This window comes from Homarus americanus, unplaced genomic scaffold (genome assembly GCF_018991925.1).
Source record: "Homarus americanus isolate GMGI-L3 unplaced genomic scaffold, GMGI_Hamer_2.0 scaffold21010, whole genome shotgun sequence".
NCBI lineage: Eukaryota > Metazoa > Arthropoda > Malacostraca > Decapoda > Nephropidae > Homarus > Homarus americanus.
The window spans coordinates 128,972-149,596 of record NW_024757231.1 but is presented as its reverse complement, the minus strand read 5'-3'; the positions used below and the strand labels follow the sequence as shown (position 1 = coordinate 149,596).

At 43.3% G+C, this 20,625-nt stretch overlaps 1 pseudogene; it reads right to left on the bottom strand.

Moving 5' to 3' along the window:
• Positions 1-393: 393 nt before the first annotated feature.
• Positions 394-20,625, bottom strand: part of LOC121857411 — a 42,053-nt pseudogene continuing 21,821 nt past the window's right edge.

Sequence of the window (20,625 nt, the reverse complement as noted above, 5' to 3'; positions counted from 1 at the left end):
CCCTAGCGTTACCCTGGCCTGTCCTACCCCTGAGCCCCTAAGCGTTACCTGGTCCTTTCCTACTCCTGAGCCCTAGCCTTACCTGAGGCCCTGTCCTACTCCTGAGCCCCTAGCGTTGCCTGGTCTGTCCTGCTCCTGGGCCCTAGCGTTGCCCTGGTCTGTCCTGCCCCTAGGCTAGCGTTACCCCTGGCCTGTCTCCTGCCCTGAGCCCCTAGCGTTACCCTGGCCTGTCCCTACTGAGCCCCTAGCATTGCCTGAGGCCTGTCCCTACCCTGAGCTAAGCATTACCCTGGTCTGTCCCTACTCCTGAGCCCCTAGTACCCCGGCCCCTGTCCCTACCCCTGAGCTAGCGTTTACCCTGGCCCTGTCCTACCCCTGAGCCCCTAGCGTTACCCTGAGGCCCTGTCCCCTGAGCCCCTAGCGTTACCCTGGCCCTGTCCTACTCCTGAGCCCCTAGCCTTACCCTGAGGCCCTTCGTCAGGTTGTTCTTCCACACCACACTGCTCCAGGCACAAACCTTATGAAAAAAAATAGTGCAAAACTTCTGGTTACTCTTAACACGCATTTATGTAGAACGCGCGTGTGTGTGTGTGTGTGTGTGTGTGTGTGTGTGTGTGTGTGTGTGCGCGTTTCCTTCTTCTTGGTTTAAAGTTGTAGCTCTTTTATCGTCGTCTGATCACTCACCGACTCACTGACGGAGAACAATTTAATGTTTTATTATCGACAGAAAAGTTGATTACTATGGTGGATGCCATCACATTTTAACCAACTTTCTACTGATAATATCATGTGTCTGATTACACCAGTCAGTTCTCCAGCTCAAGAAATGGAAAACCCACATTAATACTGACAGACAAGATCGACTGTGTGATGGAAACAACTGCTAAAACATAATAATCCTGGACACATTTTTCCAACTACTTTTACCATTGAAGAGGATGATTGTCAACTGAGACCTGAAATGCCCTCCTCGCTGGAACACCTCTAAGGTAAAGCAGATATACCAAAGACTCACAAGCAACACCGAAGATCAAAGCTGACAGACTTTACATTACCTGCCAACACAAGACAGTGGCGTGGCCTATCTATACCCTATCTCACTTTACATGTTTCTCCTGGGTAAAAGAAAGACGAGTTACCATCAAATTTTCACCCCTTTTTAACATTTTTAACTTATTTACTAAAACAGAGTCTGGCTAAATATCTTAACTCACCGCCTTAGAGACACCAACCAAACCTTCCCTCAAGTATACACCAAGTCACCGATATAATCTTTAACCTGAGAGTTGATTTACGCTCGGATTCATTTCACCTGATGATTATACACCTTAAATGTTACCTGGAGGAGGGAGGGGGGAGGGGGGGTAGGTTAGGCAAGGTGAAATATGTTGGGTGCTTAATCTTCAGGTGATACGAGTAGCGCTTCATCTGTTAAGTCTACAGATTTTGGATGGTCGATTTTACCATCTTTCTCTATTTTGCCAAGGTCGATCACTAGCTAGATTCGACCATTGGCCAAGCTCGATCACTAGCCAGAGTCGATCACTAGCTGGAGTCGATCACTAGCCAAAGTCAACGTATCAAAGGTCACTCACCTGTCTATAAAATGTCATCCATTACACTGGCAATTTACAGGAGGATCACACACTGGAGAATTTACCTGATTTGTCTTAATAGTTTCCAAGTATCGCCCAGTGTTGGTTCAGTCACGTCAAAATCACCATACTCCCCCCTCCCCTCCGCCGTCTAACCCCTCCTCCCTCATTTACCCCATCTACCACCCAGTCCCTCCTCTACCCCCCCCCCTCCCCGTGTCCCATCTCTACCCCTTGAAAAAAAATAATACTAACTTTTTCTCTCCTAAATTCAACACCTCTGCAAACATAAACTATCTGAATAACAAATGATTCACACGCTGCACTGTTTGCCTCCAAATTTATGTGTTAATGGGAAAGTTTGTCGATGCACGAGTTTATAATGTTTGTTAACGTATTCATATATTGCCTTACGAGTTAAATAAACAATGGCATAAAAAAAAACAGGTAGACTTTGGTTAATTACACGAAACACAGGTAACTTACCCTAAATCTTGGAGGGTTAATTGTCAATAGGGTCTTATCGTCCTCAGCGTCCGGGTGAACTATGGTTGTATTTACCTGAAAAACAGAGAGAATTTATATTTAGAGATTTTTGGGATGAGATATAACATGTTCTGGGAGCAGGAATGGCGAAGCGTGATTGTACTATGATGAAAATGGTATGGGTATGCGGAGAGAGAGAGAGAGAGAGAGAGAGAGAGAGAGAGAGAGAGAGAGAGAGCCCCCCAGTAATAGGGCCCCCTAAGCTAGCCAACTCCCCAAAGACTGTCACAAGTTGCTCACAGAGCAAATTAATCCAACACAAAGAGATCCCTCCCTATTACTCCAACTCGGAAAGTGATCTAACTTATCCTAACCTAACCTAACCTAACCTAACCTATCCCAACCCAACCCAACCCAACCCAACCCAACCTAAGAATGCCTGGGATACCCGCAGTACACCCAGCTATGAATGGTTACCTAATTATATATGTGGAGTGGTGGTTAGGTTAGGTTAAGTGCCGGTTACAGTGCCACCTAGCGTACAGTACTAAAGGCTTCATATTCAATGTGTTATATACGCAGTGCCTTAAGCGGGTCGTCAAGCCAATGTATAGAAGAACCTCCTTTCAAACCACACTGAGCATTAGGGTGACCTGCACACACACACACACGCACACACACACACACACACACACACACACACACACACACACACACACACACACACACACACACCACTGCAAGGTTAGGTTAGGTTTTATCTTATTTGTCTACAGTGGGTCACATTTCCTTGTCAGTCCTCTCCTCCTCTTCTTCACACCTTTCCCTTTATCCTTTTCTTCTTCCTCTTCCTTCCTCCTTCCCCTCTTCTTCCCTCCTTCCTCCTCCTCCTCCTCCTCTTTCTCAGGTAGTCCAAGGTGACGCCTGGGCTCCTCCTTATGAATCGCTCTCTCTCTCTCTCTCCACCTTTGAGAGTTTCTGTGTTCCTTCATCTGTTTCTTACAATAGTGGAAGATTATTAAAGACCGATAGACAGATATACAATAATAAAGACAGATATAGACAGATTGATAAAGAAAGATACAGAAGCAAACAGAAAGAAAGAGATAGAGAGACAGACAAAAAAACTACAGACACAGACAGACAGACAGACAGACAGACAGACAGACAGACAGACAGACAGACAGACACACACAGACAGACAAAAATAACTACAGACAAGCAGACTGAGACAGCCAGACAAACAGATGGGCAGAGTTAGACAGACAGACAGACATCCAAGATTTTCAAATAACTTTAAAGGGCAGCCCCATTCTCCTCCAGCGTGGGGCAATTTAACTCACCCCCGCACACCCCTACCCTCCCTTGCCCGCCCCCACCGATCCACCGCCCCTACCTCCACCACCACCCCCCGCCCCGTGCCAAGCCCCACCCCGCCCCGCCCCGGAGAAAATGGGTGTAAGGCTCACCATAAAACCAACACCTCACATCGATCCCTCACTTGGAATGGTTCATTACCTCCTGTAAACACTTGGCTTCCTCCTCCTCCTCCCTTTCTCCTCCTCCTCCTGTTCCTCCTCCTCCTCCTCCCTTTCTCCTCCTCCTCCCTCCTCCTCCTCCTCCTCCTCTTCTCCTCCTCTTCCTCCTCCTCCTCTTCCTCCTCCTCCTCCTCCTCTTCCTCCTCGTCTTCCTACTCCTGTTGCAAACCAAACCAAACCAAACCTAACCTAACCTAACCTAACCTAACCTAACCCCCCCAACCCGTATTTAACCTAAGAGTCTTTAATCATCAGGTAAAATAAGCGGGGATTAACATCCTAATCTTCGTGAAATACCAATAAACTTGTAGTCTAATTATATCAACTTAAAACTCACAGAATTTTTTTTACTTATTTTTTTTTCATTCAAACGAGTGATGAGACGACACTTAAATGACACATCGTTAACAATAATGTAACAATGTGCTTTAACAATTAAGATCATTAACCGGTGTAGTATTCTTGGTTAATTAACACAACAGTAAGTTAAATTGTCTCCTGGCTAATGGAACTTGAGTCATACCTTTAAAAATTACACAACAGGTTAATTACGTGGACAGGTGAGAAGTTATATGGTATTTGCAGGTGTTGTGTAATTAAATAGTGAATATTTATCCATCTGTAAATATTTATCCAACTGTAAATATTATCCATCTGTAAATATTTATTCATCTGTAAATATTTATCCATCTGTAAATATTTATCCATCTGTAAATATTATCAAACTGTAAATATCTATCCATCTTTAAATATTTATCCATCTGTAAATACTTGTGTATAAGGAGCCGCCACACTTCCAGAAACACACTCGTAACTTATTGCCAATTTCCTCTGAGACAGTCGGCAAATCCTGACATAGTTTTAGCTGGAAAGAAAATTTCACTTAGGGGGGAAAAATACCACAGAGGAAAACAAATCACTTGAGTCACGTAATTAGAATATATTTTTTTACTAATTTTGTCATGAATGTTTTCCAGTTTGACTCGTTTGTTTCCTTAAATTTTCCTTCATTTTTCCTTGGTTTAGTTTCTACTTAAATTTCTCTTTTCTTTATATTTCCTAATTCTTCTTCACCTTTTTCATTTTTTTCTCAACTTAAATTCCTTTCCGTTTAAGCTTTCATTTTAATCTTCCTTTTATCTTAGTTTTCCTCCTTAAATCCTAAGTTTTGATGACCTATGACCCTATGTGACCTTACTTGACCTTTCCTAACCCACACGTCTAGCAATTACCTTCACATCTGACCTCTAGTGACCCTATTCATCCTTTCCTAACATGACCTCTCCTCCCAAATACGTTCACCAGTTGACCTTATACGTACATAACCTCTCGTGACCCTGTTCAACCGTACACCATTTCCCTGTCCCTCATGCCACACATTCCTGACTCAATGAAGGGCCGTCGAGCATGACTTTCTGCTAGTTATTATTACTATAACTGCTATTGTTAAGTAGTATTAGTAGTAGTAGTAGTAGTAGTAGTAGTATATGTATTATTATTATTAAGATCGCTAATACCACGACTATTCTTGGTGTCTTAGCTAAGCTCATGACTCCCAGAAGGACGTGGTATAATTTTACGTTCAGCCAAACAACAGCTGTCAACAGTAATGAAACCAGGAGAGTAAGAACTAGTGCTGAGCTGTGGTAGTGGCGAGAGCTCAGATGACAGCCAGGGGGTGCAGTGAGGAACCCGAAGAGTGAAAGGCTAGGGATCTTGTGAGGGATTTTGTATTTTGTTTTTCACACACACACACACACACACACACACACACACACACACACACACACACACACACACACACGTAAAAAAATATATTATTATTCCTTTACGTCAGACCAATTGTAACAATTTTTTTTTTCATCTATTTATTAATGCAACTTTTTCTGAGGCGAGCGTCCCAGGCCAAGTGAAGAGAAGAATCATTTATAAGCTGTCAGGCGCCTCATTGTTTCACCATTGGGTTCTTTAGTTGATTCCAAGATGACAAGTTCACTTATCGCGGGGGCGGAGAGGGCGAGGGTGAGGAGGGACAGGGGCGGAGGAGAGGAGGAGAGGGGTGGAGAGAGGGGATAAATTTCACATCTTCACAGGGAATGGCATCAGACATTAGGACCGTTATCTCGGACGAAAGGTTGGCTCAAGTTATTGCATTACGAAGGTTTGCTGAAGGGACTGGGGAGGAGTGGTTGGGGGAGGTTGGGGTGGGAGGGGGCGTGTTGGGGGGGTGTGTTGGGGGTAGTGGGGGGAGAGGAATTGGAGGGAGAGGGGTTGGGGTGGTGGAGTGGGAGGGGGGGTGTTGGGGGAGTGTGTGTTGGAGGCTGGGTTTATCTAGGGAAAAAAAATCCCCACTTCTTGAGCTGACTCATGTTATGGCGGAATCCGTATCGCACAAGACAATATTTCTTTTACCAAATTTTCATGTCTATAAAACTGATTAAATTTCTCCCATCATAAAAAAAGAACAAAAAATATATATATATATGGCGAACAGGCGAACATAAATCAGGCGAAGCATTTGTTGGCGTGTCGTAACGGGCGAATGAAAACAAACACCACCAAGGCGATGTGAAGTAGTCTTGCAAGCGCTGGAACTGACTGTGCATGTGTCATAATAAAGACCATATGAATCCTTCCTTCGTTCGAGAGGTCTCAAGTGTGTGTGTGTGTGTGTGTGTGTGCAATTTATCGACAAACATCTCAATAAGCGGTTTAGAATGTTTACTGTATGTTCGCCCTTGTGTCTGAGCCAATATTTGGGAAATCCGGATTCAGCGTCTTGAACTAAGAGGGTAATAACGAGCCTAATATTTTCCCCAGGCAGAGACTCAGGAAAAGACTCAGGAGGGAGACTCAAGGCGAGACTCTTACGGCGGAAAAATGTCAAATACAATTTTTCCAGAAACCTTGTAAGGGTATTTTCACTTTATTTTTCCGATAGGTCAGAAAATGCTTCGAAAACCCAGGAAATAATTTAGAATTCTCAAAAAATTCCTGAATATGTTGCATTTAATTGTGTCCGAACAGACTATTATTTTAGGAGGGGAAGAGGTAATAAGGGAGGGGGGACAAAGAGAGTGATATAGAGAGAAGGAAGGAAGAAGAAGAAGGATAGAGGAAAGGAAGCAGTGAGGGGAAATCAGGGAACAAAATGAAAGAGGGGGATGAGGTGAAATGAAGGTAGGGAGAGTAGAGAGATAAGGAAGGGGAGAGAGAGAGGGGGAGAGAGAGAGACAGAGAGAGGGGTGGGACAGAGATGAGATAAACGAAAGTACCAATCCGTCACAACCAGGCACCCTCCCCGTCATTCCAGTCCACATTATATACGAGGCAGGATTAGTATGCATGGTAGCTAACATTGTGGAGAAATTTTACACCAGAGAGAGTTTAGATTTTGATGAAATATGGCGTTCCGTGGATTCCATACTGTCTGAAAAACTAGCCAACACCGCTCTAGTAACTAGCAAATCATTAGTTAGTGGTTAATTATGTTTAGATTGTGAATTCCAACCCCGAATACATTATATACTTGTGAACTATATTATAAACTTTGTGTTAATTTGAGGAAAAAAATATAATCTGACTTTGTGATGAAAATTATATACGTATTTTAATATTCATGCGGTAGAAATTATATATAAGCGTAAATATACATAATATATAAGAGGTATAACATGAGACATATACAAGGTGCCATATAGTATAAACCTTTAAATCAATGACAGTATTATCAAATTCCATCCAGCTCGTAACTATGCAAATTTAAGAACTAATATCGAAGGGGTTTTAGAAAATCACGGAGTTGAAACGTTTAAATGTCAGTCTCTTTTATTCTTCCAACAATCATCATAAAATCCATATCACGTGAAGATTAGACATCCCTGGCTTAACTTACTTTAAGAATAACCAAACCAAACCCAACCCAACCCAACCCAACCCAACCCAACCCAGAATATATAAACAGTGGCATCAAGGCGACGTGAGGGGAAACACTGCCTCAACTTGGGGGTAATTTTTAGCACCGTCTGCCATTAGTAGGAGCGAACACGACACACATACATACACTATGGGTGGTGATCTAGTGGGTGGTGTTGAGGGAGGGAGTTTTGTTACTCTGAGTGGTGTAAGAGAGAGAAGTGTGTGTGTTTGTGTGTGTGTGTGTGTGTATGTCTGTGTGTGTGTGTGTGTCGCGTGTAAGAGAAAAATATAATTTATATGCTTCTCAACACACACACACACACACACACACACACACACACACACACACACACACACACACACACCTTAGATTGCATGTATAGTAAACAAAAATCATAATAATAAAAAAAAATCGTAAAAGACACCGGTTCAAGTCTAATTAGCATAAATGGAACGATGCAGGTGAAGTCATACCATTAGAAATATTCACAATAAAATTAACTAAAATTGTGTGTTGTTGACCTAGTTTTAAATGAAGTGCGAACTTAATGTATACTATCAGGAGTCGTGTGTCTGTCTGTCTGTCTGTCTATCTCTGTCTGTGTCTGTATCTGTCTTCCACAACGGGATCAAACAGACACACCCTCTCTACCATGAGCAACAACGAACAAGCTATCAAATCTCTACACACGTTCGACTGACTATATGATTTTCTGTCTCTCTCTCTCTCTCTCTCTCTCTCTTTCCAGGTCCAAACTATGAATGGCAAAGTGACGTTACATCAGGTCCACTCTTGTTGACTTTCCATCACGGGAGCGAGACGAGATTGGCAGCGAGGCGTCGACGGATAGAAAATAAGGGCGTGAATGTCTTGTGTTACCATTGATATACAGAGCCGTTTCTTCTTCCTCCTCGTCGTGGTCAGGACCAAGGAGTTAGATTACTTAACGAAGGAAGGTTGGAAGGAAGGAAGGATATATAGGGAGGGGGGGTGAAGGAAGAAAGGAAGGTTGGGATGAGAAAAAGGAAGGAAATAAGGGAGGGAATGAAGGAGGAAGGGAAGAAGAATGGATAAAGGAAGGAAAGAAGGAAGGTAGAAACGAGAAAAAGAAGGCCATAAAAGAGAAGGAATGAAGCAAAGGGAAAGGAATGAATGAAGGAGGGAAGGGGAAAAGAAGGGAGGTTGGAATGCGAAGAGGAAGGAAATCAAGGGAAAGGAATGAAAGGAGGAGGAAAGAAGGAAGGAAAGAAGGAAGGTAGAAACTAGAAGATAGGAAGGAAATAAGGAGAAGGGAATGAACGAAGAAGGGAAAAAGGAAAGAAGAATGCATAAAGTGAAGGAAGGAAGGAAGGAAGGAAGGAAGGAAGGAAGGAAGGAAGGAAGGAAGGAAAGAAAGAAGAAAGGTAGAAATTAGAAGATAGGAAGGAAACAAAGTGGAAGGACGGAAGGACGGAAGGAAGGAAGGAACACCATCTCTTCCTCACAGCAACATACACAGTGAAACCACAACACTCTCTCCTTTAATCGTCTCAGTTGAACGAGAACAAAAAATTACTCTGACAGAAATAAAATCATCCATGTCGCTATGTAGGTCACACATGATTTACAAACACACAAACAAACAAACAAACACAAACAAACAAACAAACAAACAAACACACAAACAAATAAACACACAAACTAAATAAATAAATAATTGAAGTAAATAACACAATAACAAATAAATAAATAAATAAATAAATAACTAGATAGATAAATAAATAAATAAATAACTAAATAAATAAATAAATAAAGACTAGTACAGGATTTTTATAAGGTGTCATTTGGGATTTTGTTAACCCGGTTTTTATCTTTTATTTGAGATTATTGATCAGTTCTTTGCCGGTTAGTTTTAGCTCTATACATACATACATACATACATACATACATACATACATACATACATACAAAACTAACTGCAAATTAACATCATGGTACCATAAATCTCCTGGCATTATCAAGGTCGTTAACACACACACACACACACACACACACACACACACACACACACACACACACACACACACACACACACACACACACACACACGGACGTAAACAAGCCCCAAACCTCACCCTATCATGTCTTGAGAAAAAATATGCAAATTTTATTATACACAAGAAAACATTACTAGACACGTTCTGGATGGCTGATTCTTACCCCCCCTAATCACACACTGTTTGCGGTCAGAGATAAAAGCCTACAAGCCACACATTGACATTTACCTCAATTTTCAAAGTAAAAATTCATTTACTGATTTAGAAGCACAATTCACGGACCTTTAGTATTCTTCAGTAATAAAATAAAATACATAGCGTGTTAACAGGGGGTCTAGTCCAGGGTAATCAGGGCAAAGAAGATAGCAATCGCATGAGACGGTCTTTCACGAGCTAATTAACAACAGCGGAACCGCTCAGTCCCCCCTGCCACTACTGCAGTGTTGCCATCGCGTGAGTACATAATATTATCTAAGGCATGCAATTTTCAATCTACTTTTAGTTTAATTCCTCTCTTTGTGTTTAGAATATTTTTTACACACACACACACACACACACACACACACACACACAAAACGCACGCAAACACGCACACACACACACACACACTAAAGCACCTCATTATCTCCCGGTTAGTTAGCTTGTTAAAACCTTTTGGAGTTGGTCATGTTAGCCCCGTGTGTGTGTGTGGAGGGGGGAGGTGGGAGGGGGGGAGGTGGGAGGGGGGGGAGATGGGAGGGAGGGGGACACAGAATGACAGAATAACTTAAAAGAAGAAAGAACTGATAGACTGAAGGAGAAGAGAGAGGTGAATAACTTTTAAAAGAACAGACAATTAGAGAAGAGGAAACAATAACAAAGATGGATAAGCAAAAGAAGAAGAAGAAGAAGAAGAAGAAGAAGAAGAAGAAGGAGGAGAAGGAGGAGGAGAATAAACAAAAGAAAAGATCCAATAGTATAAATCTTTAAGCAGGGTCGTGGTCGTAGTCGTTAGTGCTGGTCGTAGTCGTTAGTGCTGGTCGTAGTCGTTAGTGCTGGTCGTAGTCGTTAGTGCTGGTCGTAGTCGTTAGTGCAGGTCGTAGTCGTTAGTGCTGGTCGTAGTCGTTAGTGCTGGTCGTAGTCGTTAGTGCTAATGTAGTCGTTAGCGCTGGTCGCAGTCGTTAGTACTTCGGTCGTAGTCGCCAGTGCTGGTCGTAGTCGCTAGTGCTGGTCGTAGTCGTTAGTGCTGGTCGTAGTCGTTAGTGCTGGTCGTAATCGTTAGTGCTGGTCGCAGTCGTTAGTGCTGGTCGTAGTCGTTAGTGCTGGTCGTAGTCGTTAGTGCTGGTCGTAGTCGTTAGTGCTGGTCGTAATGTTAGTGCTGGTCGTAGTCGTTAAGCGGTCGTGTCGTTGTAACGTAATCAAAACCTCACCTAAATTCTGTTTGAATAATTCATCCCATAGAGAGAGAGAGAGAGAGAGAGAGAGAGAGAGAGAGAGAGAGAGAGAGAGAAATGTGGAAACCCAGGCCACAAAGTCTACCAAGCTAGTCGATCTTCTTCCAGTCTATCTTTCCCGAGAAGGCTGAGGCTGTCTGTCTGTCTGTCTATCTGTCTGTCTATCTGTCTGTCTGTCTGTCTGTCTGTGTATCCACCTATCTTGTCTCCTACATTGTTGCGTTCTTTCTCGGTGAACTTAACACTGAATTTGCTATATTTTTTTTCTGACCTCAGGAGAACAACGCTGTCATGTCACCTCAAACAAGACAAGTCCTCGAGATGAAAACTTTATCTTCAGTGGACGTTTAAAGACATACTGAACGTACAAACACACACACACACACACGCACACGCAACGTAATACAACAGTACAACGCAAGGCAACACAACGCAACGCAACGCACGCACACACACACGCACACATTGGCTGTTTATCACGGCTGGCCACAATATCAAACGGCGCGGTATGGAATAAAGCAGCTGTTGAGTGAGACACGGATCAGTGCGACCGACTGAAACGTCTGCAAGAGATATATACACACGGGGGCAGGAAGGAGAGGAGGAGGGAGGGAAGTAAATGAAACTGAAGGGAAAGGAAAAGGGAGGAGAGGAAGAGAAGGGAAGGGAAGAGGAAAGGTAGAAGCTGTGGGGGAGGAGGAGGAGAAGGAAAAGAGAAATGAAAGAGAGGAGGATGATGTAAGGCACGACAAAGAGAAGAGGGAAGCAGGGAGAGAAGGGAGGAGATGAGAAAGTAGGAGGAGAAGAATGAAGCAATAAGAGGAGGAAGGGAGGGAGAAGAAGAATGAGAAAGAAGAGAAAAATGATGTAGAGGAAGAGAAGGAGGAATAGGAGGAGGAGGATATATTAGCAACGTGAACACAGGAGAAAATAAATGAGAAAATGTTTGCTCATCTCGCCCCTTGAAAGCTTCCGTCAGCGAATGCAATCTGAGATGAGGTATTGCTGTTGGCCAAATGCTTCTCATCCCCGACCCAATGTAACTAATAGGCCACAGCATTATGGCCTTGGCTCCTTATGGAAAGCCATTGAGAGAAACACGTGAATCAATGTTTGTGTGTGTGTGTGTGTGTGTGGGTGTGTGTGTGTGTGTGTGGGTGTGTGTGTGTGTGTGTGTGTGTGTGTGTGTGTGTGTGTGTGTGTGTGTGTGTAGGTGTCTAAACGTCAGGTCGATTTGTTATTGATGGAATAAATATCTTCTGCAGGGAGGGATTGTTAGAGCGTTAGGGAGGGGGGGTAGAGAGGGGGGAAGGAGGTAGAGAGGGGAAAGGAGGGGTAGAGAGGGGGTGGAGGTAGAGAGGGGGAAAGGAGGTAGAGAGGGGTGACGAGGAGAGAGAGAGGGGAAAGGAGGTAGGAGAGGGGGAGGAGGTAGAGAGGGGGGAAGGAGGTAGAGAGGGGGGAAAGGGAGGTAGAGAGGGGGGAAAGGAGGTAGAGAGGGGGAAAGGAGGTAGAGAGGGGTGGATGAGGTAGAGAGGGGGGGGGAGGAGGTAGAGGAGGGGGGGGAAAGGGAGGTGGGAGACGGGAGGAGGAAGGGGAGGAGGAGGAGGGTGGGGGAAGGAGGAAAAAAAGGAAAGGGGGAGAGAAAGAAGAAGCGTGGGAGGACAGATAGAAAAAAAGAGAAAAGGGAGGAATCAAAAAGAGGTAAAATAGAAGAAACAAATAAAAAAGGAAGTTAAAAAATGTAAACAAGAAAATACGAACAAGGGAGAGGAGAAGAGGACAAGATCAGGAGAGAGAGAGAGAGAGAGAGAGAGAGCATCCCAGTCCCTCCTCACAACAACTGAAGCTTGAAGCCTCACCAAACTTTTCCACGTGTCGAGGTTTCATTTTTTTCCCCTGTTCCATGACGATGGCAGGAGGAACCTTTGTGACCGTCGGGATAAAAGTGAAGCGGTGAAGCGGGCGAACGAAGAGGGCAGAAGAAGAGGTTTTAAAAGAGGCATCAGGGGAGAAGATGGAAGACAGGAGGCAGGAAGAGGAGGAGGAGGAGGGGGAGGAGGAGAAGAGGAGGAGGAAGGAGATAAATTATAAAAAGAAGAAAACGAAGAGGAGGAGGAGTAGGAAGAGGGGGGGAGGGGGTGAGAAAAAGGAGAAAGAGGAGGAAGAAGAAGAAGAACTCCACACACACACACACACACACACTCACTCACTCACTTTCACACTCCCACCCAGAGAGAGAGAGAAAGACGGAGAAAATTTTGAGAGAGAGAAAGACACACAGACAGACAGACAGACAGACAGACAGAGTGATCGCCACACGTCACTCACCAGCTTCGTCTAGAAATAGCTTGTCGGGAACGTGTTATACCGTAGCCATGGAGACTCTCTCTCTCTCTCTCTCCAGTTTTTTAATATATATGAAGAGTTTTCTAATCCAGGCAAATCCAAGGAATTAATAACATAACCCAACCTAACCTAACCATTTGTCATCTTATACACGAGGCAAAAACCACTTCCTCACAGACTTCATTATCACCCCCAGATTCCCATTATCAATTCCAGACTCCCCATTATCACCCCAGACCCCATTATCACCCCAGACCCCATTATCACCCCAGACCCCATTATCACCCCAGACCCCATTATCACCCCAGACCCCATTATCACCCCAGACCCCATTATCACCCCATTATTACCCCAGTGTTGTGTCAGGAAGATTATCACAGCAACGGGGAAGTAAATTTATCTGAGCCACCCTTCACGTTCTTGGTTATTTGGGTTATTTATTTCGTTATTGGTGGTGATTTAGTGGTGATTTACGGGGTGATTTTGGGGTGATTTAGGGGTGATTTTGGGGTGATTTAGGGGTGATTTTTGGGTGATTTAGGGTGATTTAGGGTGATTTGGAGGTGATTTGAGGTGATTTGGAGGTGATTTGGGGGTGATTTAGATAATGATTTGGTGATGAAGGAATAAGGAGCCTGGTGTGTTCGTTATAGGTGGGGATGGGAGGAGTGAGTGAGTGTGTGTGTGTGTGTGTGTGTGTGTGTGTGTGTGTGTGTGTGTGTGTGTGTGTGTGTGTGTGTGTGTGTGTGTGTGTGTGTGTGTGTTGTAAATAAAAGTCGTCAGAAGTTCATGTTTTATGCCTAAGTAAAATAGATTAGTTGTGGTCCATGTTTAGGTAGATAGAAGAGGAAGAGGAAAAAGAGGAAGAAGAGGAAAAAGAGGAAAAAGAGGAAGAGGAAGAGGAGGAAGAGGAAGAAGAGGAAGAAGAAAAAGAAGAAAGAAGCTAATAAACAAGGGCTCAGTCCCCCATTACGTGACTTCCCCATATCAACAGCGATTTTTAAAGCCCATTATTTTGATCCCTTTAATTTCCGCCAAACTCGCTAATTGACACGAGTCGATGTGATATGATACAACTCACGACCTATAATTCTGTAAACCTGGCAGGATAATTTTTTGTACCCTAATTAGTGCTGTGAGAATGTATCTACAGTGAAACCTTTATTTAACGGACTATATAGAGATGGTAGTCCATTATATCGAGGGTCCATTAGATGTGAAACCCTCCATCTAACGGATTATATAACGATAAATATCCATTATGTGGAGGTTTCACTACACCTAACTGACTTACGTTATAAAAAAAAGAAGATTAGAAATGCATATGTGAACACTTTTCCCTTAACTGGTAATATAACTCGTATCTAACTACTATACTAAAGTTACATTAAAAAAAAAGGGATTCTAAGACTATGTTAACCCCCCCCCCCTCCCTCCCCCTTAACTGGTGATGTTAATCTAAAACACTAAGGGTAGATTCTATTTGATTCTTATATTAATTTGATCCTTTCAACCATGATGTAAAAATGGTGAATTAAATGACGTCAAAATTGCACAGAGACTCGACCCTATCATCATCGTTATCATCAGTTATCTTCATTATCATCACCAGTATCATTGTCATCATCATCATCATTAACTGTCTGCTTTCCAGCGTATTTCTTGTGGTGTCATGCGTATATCTAGTTAAGTGTCATGCGTATATCTAGTTAAGTGTCATGCGTAAATCTAGTGAAGTGTCATATGCGTAAAACCACAAAAAACCCCATTAATTTACACTTTGTACCCAATGGCGACTCAACCGCATGTTCAACTCAGAGGAAACATTATATTTTCTGGGAACCACCACTGAGGAACACAGACCCGACCATATCCCCAGCAGGAGGCGAGGAGGGACTGCTGAAGTAGGTGTCCCTCCTCCACCGCATGTATGATCACGGACCTAAGGGCAGGGAGGGGGGGAGGGGCTGGTAACTAGACCCACTTACACGTTATTCACACCTCTAAAAGGGCTTCGCGCGCGTGTCGACTCTCAACTCTTTGCTGACGATAGAGAAACGATTAGATTATAAAATGAAAGTTCATATTTGATTTTTTCCGTGTGATAAAAATGAATTCGAGGTGGAAATATACCACTCTCTTACACCCACATCCTCCCTTTCTCACTTACTCTCACCCCTCTCACTCACCCCTCCTTCCCCCTCCTTCCTCCTTTCTCACCGTGTAGGAACAAGAGCGCCACCAGCCTCCCTCCCAGCCATATATTATCACGTTTCTCTCCCTACTGACACATATTGAACCTTAGGTCACGCTCTCATATTTTCCGCCAGTTCTTGTACCAACTGAGAGTGATGGTGTGGGGGGTCATTTTTCTTGCCCTTTTTTTCTAGTTATTCTTGTGATTGGATGTTGTTTTGAAAGGATATTAAATGTTGTGGGTGGGGTGGGGTTGTGGGGTGGTGGGGTGGGTGGGGTGGGGTGGGAGTGGGGTGGGGTGGGGTGGGGTGGGGTGGGGTGGGGTGGGGTGGGTGGGGTGGGGTGGGGTGGGGTGGGGTGGGTTGGGTTGGGTTGGGGTGGGGTTTAGGAAAACTGAAAAAAATAATATAATCATTTAAAACAAATCATATATTGTTGTTAGTTTGGGGAAAAAATTTGTCAAAAATATTCATTAGTTTTGACAAAAGTAACAAATTTCGTTACTTTTAAAGAAAATTATGATGATTTGTGGTTAATATAAAAAGATATTAAAGTTGTTGTTAATTTTAGAAAGGTTATCAAAAGCTGCTGTTAGTTTGGGAAAAGAGTTATCAAACGATGTGGTCAGTTTATGGATATTAACAAAAAAGAGGAGGGAAGAGGGATGGCAGAGAGGGAAAGGAGAGGGAGGAGAGAAGGACCAGAGGGGGAGGCAAAGGATAGGCAGGGAGGGCAAGGAATAGGGCAGAGAGAGGCGAGGGAAAGGGGAGGCGGGGGAGAGAGAGGGAAGGGGAGGCGAGGGAGAGAGGGAAAGGGAGGCGAGGGTGGGGGGGAGGAAGAGGGCAGGAAGAGGCGAGGGAGAGGGAAGGGAGAGGGAATGGAGATAACAAGGTAGGGAGGACCGAGGTATTGTTCTACGTGGAGAGGACATAAACTTCTGTCTATTAAGAAGCTTTGATCATATCTACAGGAGTGGTGGTAGTTAGTGGTGGTTGGTAGTTAGTGGTGGTTGGTAGTTAGTGGTGGTTGGTAGTTAGTGTTGGATGGTAGTTAGTGGTGGTTGGTAGTTAGTGGTGGTTGGTAGTTAGTGGTGGTAGTTAGTGGTGGTTGGTAGTTAGTGGTGGTTGGTAGTTAGTGGTGGTTGGTGGTAGTTAGTGGTGGTTGGTAGTTAGTGGTAAGTTTGGTGTTATTTGGTGGTTGGTAGTTAGTGGTGGTTGGTAGTTACTGGTGGTTGGTAGTTAGTGGAGGTTGGTAGCTAGGTGGTGGTAGTTAGTGGTACTGGGTAGTGGTGGTTAGTGGTTAATAGCGGTGGCGGTAGTTAGTGGTTAATAGTGTTCGTGGTAGCTGGTGGTTAATAGTGGTAGTGGTGGTTAGTGGTTAATGTAAGTGGTGGTGACTAGTGGTCAATATGGGTGGTGGTTAGTGGTGGTGGTAGTGGTGGTGGTTAGTGGTGGTGGTGATTAGTGGTGGTGGTGGTGGTGGTGGTGGCTAGTGTGGTGGTGGTGTCGGTAATTAGTGTCGAGGACAATGGCGTTCGTGATTGTACTCCCAATAGTGGTGACAATAATGGCGTTAATAATAAGAAAGGCGGCAGTGGTGTCAGTGGTGGCTGGTGGTGGCAGTGGCAGTGGCGGTGTAGGTGGTGTCAGTGGTGGCAGTGGCGGTGGTGTCAGTGGTGGCAGTGGCGGTGTAGGTGGTGTCAGTGGTGGCGTGGTGGCAGTGGCGGTGTGGGTGGTGTCAGTGGTGTCTGGTGGTGGCAGTGGTAGTTGGTGGTGGAAACTCTAATTAAACGTATCCAATTCAAACGTGACTTGACCCTAACCGCCTGACCTCACTTGACCTCACCTGCCATATATCTGAGAGTTTCTGAGCCAGCAGCACACACACACACACACACACACACACACACACACACACACCACACACACACACACACACACACACACACACCCCCAATATATGATTTAATAATAAGACATAAATCAAAAGCCATCCCGCATCACTTTATGGCTTGAAAATTCAATTAATCTCTCCTCCCATTTATTGCCACTAAAACACATCTACTAATTCTTTAAAACAAAAATCAAAACCTATCGGACTATTATTGGGTTTAAAAATTTAATATCATCTGTGTAAAAAGATATCCGGAATGCAATTATTTTTAGACTAAATACTTAACCGGATATAAATTTTCCAGGTCGATAATGTGTGTAATTATTCTGAAATTATATACTAAAGTTAATGTAATTTTTGCAGGTTATAAAATTACTAATTATTTTATTATTGAAGACGGAAATTATATTCGTAATTTATCCCAACCAAAAAATTTCATCACAATTACATAAATTTCCCAGAATGAAACCGACACAAAGGTTCCAAGTCTCACACATAACTCGTTAAGTAATCTATCATTAATCGCAATTACTTTTAAATACCTAAAATCAACACTTAAACCCATCATTTCAAACTATATAAACTTATCAGCATTACAAAATTATTAGAACAATATATGTAAAGTTATGTATAATTTATTTATTATTTTAGATCAATTTCAGGTTATTGCGAAATGAAAATTGTTTTTCAATCTGACAAACGCTGAATCATGTCTCTTAGGCCATTTGGTTCACGAAGGAGAGAAAGGCGTTGGATATCACCCGTCGAGACATTTTTCAAAGTTGATTACGCCATAATTTTTCCATTAGAAGTGTAGCCATAAAGTGTAATCAATTTCTTCAGTAATGATGATGATGATGATGATGATGATGATGATGATAGATGATGAATGTCTGGGTCAAACTGTTTAGCCATATCAACAACAATGAATCCCACAGACACACAAAAAAACATCGATGGCTTAAACCAGATGCTAAGAATACCATGGACAGGAAGAGTTAAAACAAGGGAATAATGAGAAGGATAAACACAAAGGAGAAGGAGGAGATAAGATAAGAGATAACAATAGCAAGATTAAATTAAATTTCCCCCGCCACGTCACGTAAGAAAAGCAAGTGGAAAATTTACGCTCGACGAGGAAAATTATGAGAAGGGGAGAGAGAGGAGGAAGGCGAAAGGGGAATTACCTGATTTTCTTTAATAATGATATAGGAGGAGGAAGACGAGGGAGGAGGAGGAGGGAGGAGGAGGAGGAGGAGGAGGAGGGAGGAGGAGGAGGAGGGATGGAAGGAAGAGGAAGGGAGAGAAAGGATGGAAGGAGGTAGGGAGGCTGAGAGAAAAGGAAGAGGAGGAGGAAGAGGGGAGGAGGAGAAGGAGGAGGGAGGAGGAAGGGAGAGAAGGATGAAGGAGGAGAAGGGAAGGAAGATGGAAGGAGTGAGGGGGAGGCTGAAGAGAAAAGGAAGAGGAGGAGGAAGAGGGGGGAGGAGGAGGAGGGAGGGAGGAGGAGGAGGAGGGAGGAGGAGGAAGGGATGGAAGGAGGAAGGGAAGGAGAGAAAGGATGGAAGGAGGGAGGGGGAGCTGAAGGGAAAAGGAAGAGGAGGAGGAAGAGGGGAGGAGGAGGAGGAAGAAGAAGGGAGGGAGGGAGGAGGAGGAGGAGGAAGGAGGAGGAGGAGGAGGAGGGGAGGAAGAGGAGCCTGGACACCCAAACAGGATAATTCAAGCAGAGGACGACATTGATAAACGCCAAACATCTGGCTGCCCACGTTATTGACACGACACTGTGGGGTAAAGATGACACAAGGGCGATTAATGTGACCTAAACGCTCCAGGAGAGAGAGAGAGAGAGAGAGGGAAGGCAGAGAGAGAGAGAGAGTAGAAGTCTCTTGGGGTGGCTAAAGGTGTTGTCTGATCTTTTGTGTGTTGATGTAAATATTGACTTAAAAGTTCACGCACGAGCCATAAACACAGTCTTATTGGACTCATCATAGTTGGTGAAAGAGAGCCGTGATGATGATGATGATGATAATATTGATGATGATGAAGATGATGATGAAACAAAGATGAAGGATGCTAATGATGATGATAATGATATGAACGATAGTGATAGTGAACAATAATAACTAACAACACCCAAGCCAGTGGTGATGATGATGACGAAACTGGATGGTGAGAATAATGACGCACAGTGTATCAATATTATACCGTGAGAATGGCCCTGACACCCAGACAAGAGCGTTTGGCACTGTGCCATTAAAGTGACAAGCATTGGCACCTGTATAACCGCGGTAAGTCCTCCTTCAGCAATACCTCGTCGGGCACTTTGAATTGACAGACAGACAGACAGACGAACAGACGAAAGAGACACCACACGTTTATGTTTTCCCAGAAGAAACAATAAATAAAAAACTAATTATTGTATTTTTATTTTGTTTATTTTAATAATTGATAGAGTTATTTGCGTTACCTAGTTAATAACTCAGGTTTCAATGAAATCACCAAGACGCGTTACGGTTGGACTGTGGGATGGAAAGACGGTGTTGATAAGGTCACCAAGTCGACTCTAAAGCCCCTTATATCATGATGTCTTTTGTCGTCATTATCATTTATTATTATCAATTTCTCCATCTTCTCCCGTCCACTTACGTTAAATTGTCTCAAACGAAATATGGAATCGAGAGGGAAAACCGATACTTTTTATCCCACTCGTATACGACTGTTACCTCAACATTAGCTTACAAGGCAAATTTGAGATTGGATATTTCTCCTGTGCAGTTATCTATGAGTTTGATTATTATTGGTGGTTACAATCAAACTTACACTTGTATTTACACTCGCATTTACACTTGCGTTTCCACCAACATTTACAATCGTATTTACACCAACATTTACACTCGTATCTACACCAACATTGATACTGGTATTTACACCAATATTTACACTCGTATTTACACCAACATTTACACTCGTATTTACACCAACATTTACACTCGTATTTACACCAACATTTACACTCGTATTTACACCAACATTTACACTCGTATTTACACCAACATTTACCTCGTATTTACATCAACATTTACACTCGTATTTACCAACATTTACACTCGTATTTACACCAACATTTACACTCGTATTTACACCAACATTTACACTCATATTTACATCAACATTTACACTCGTATT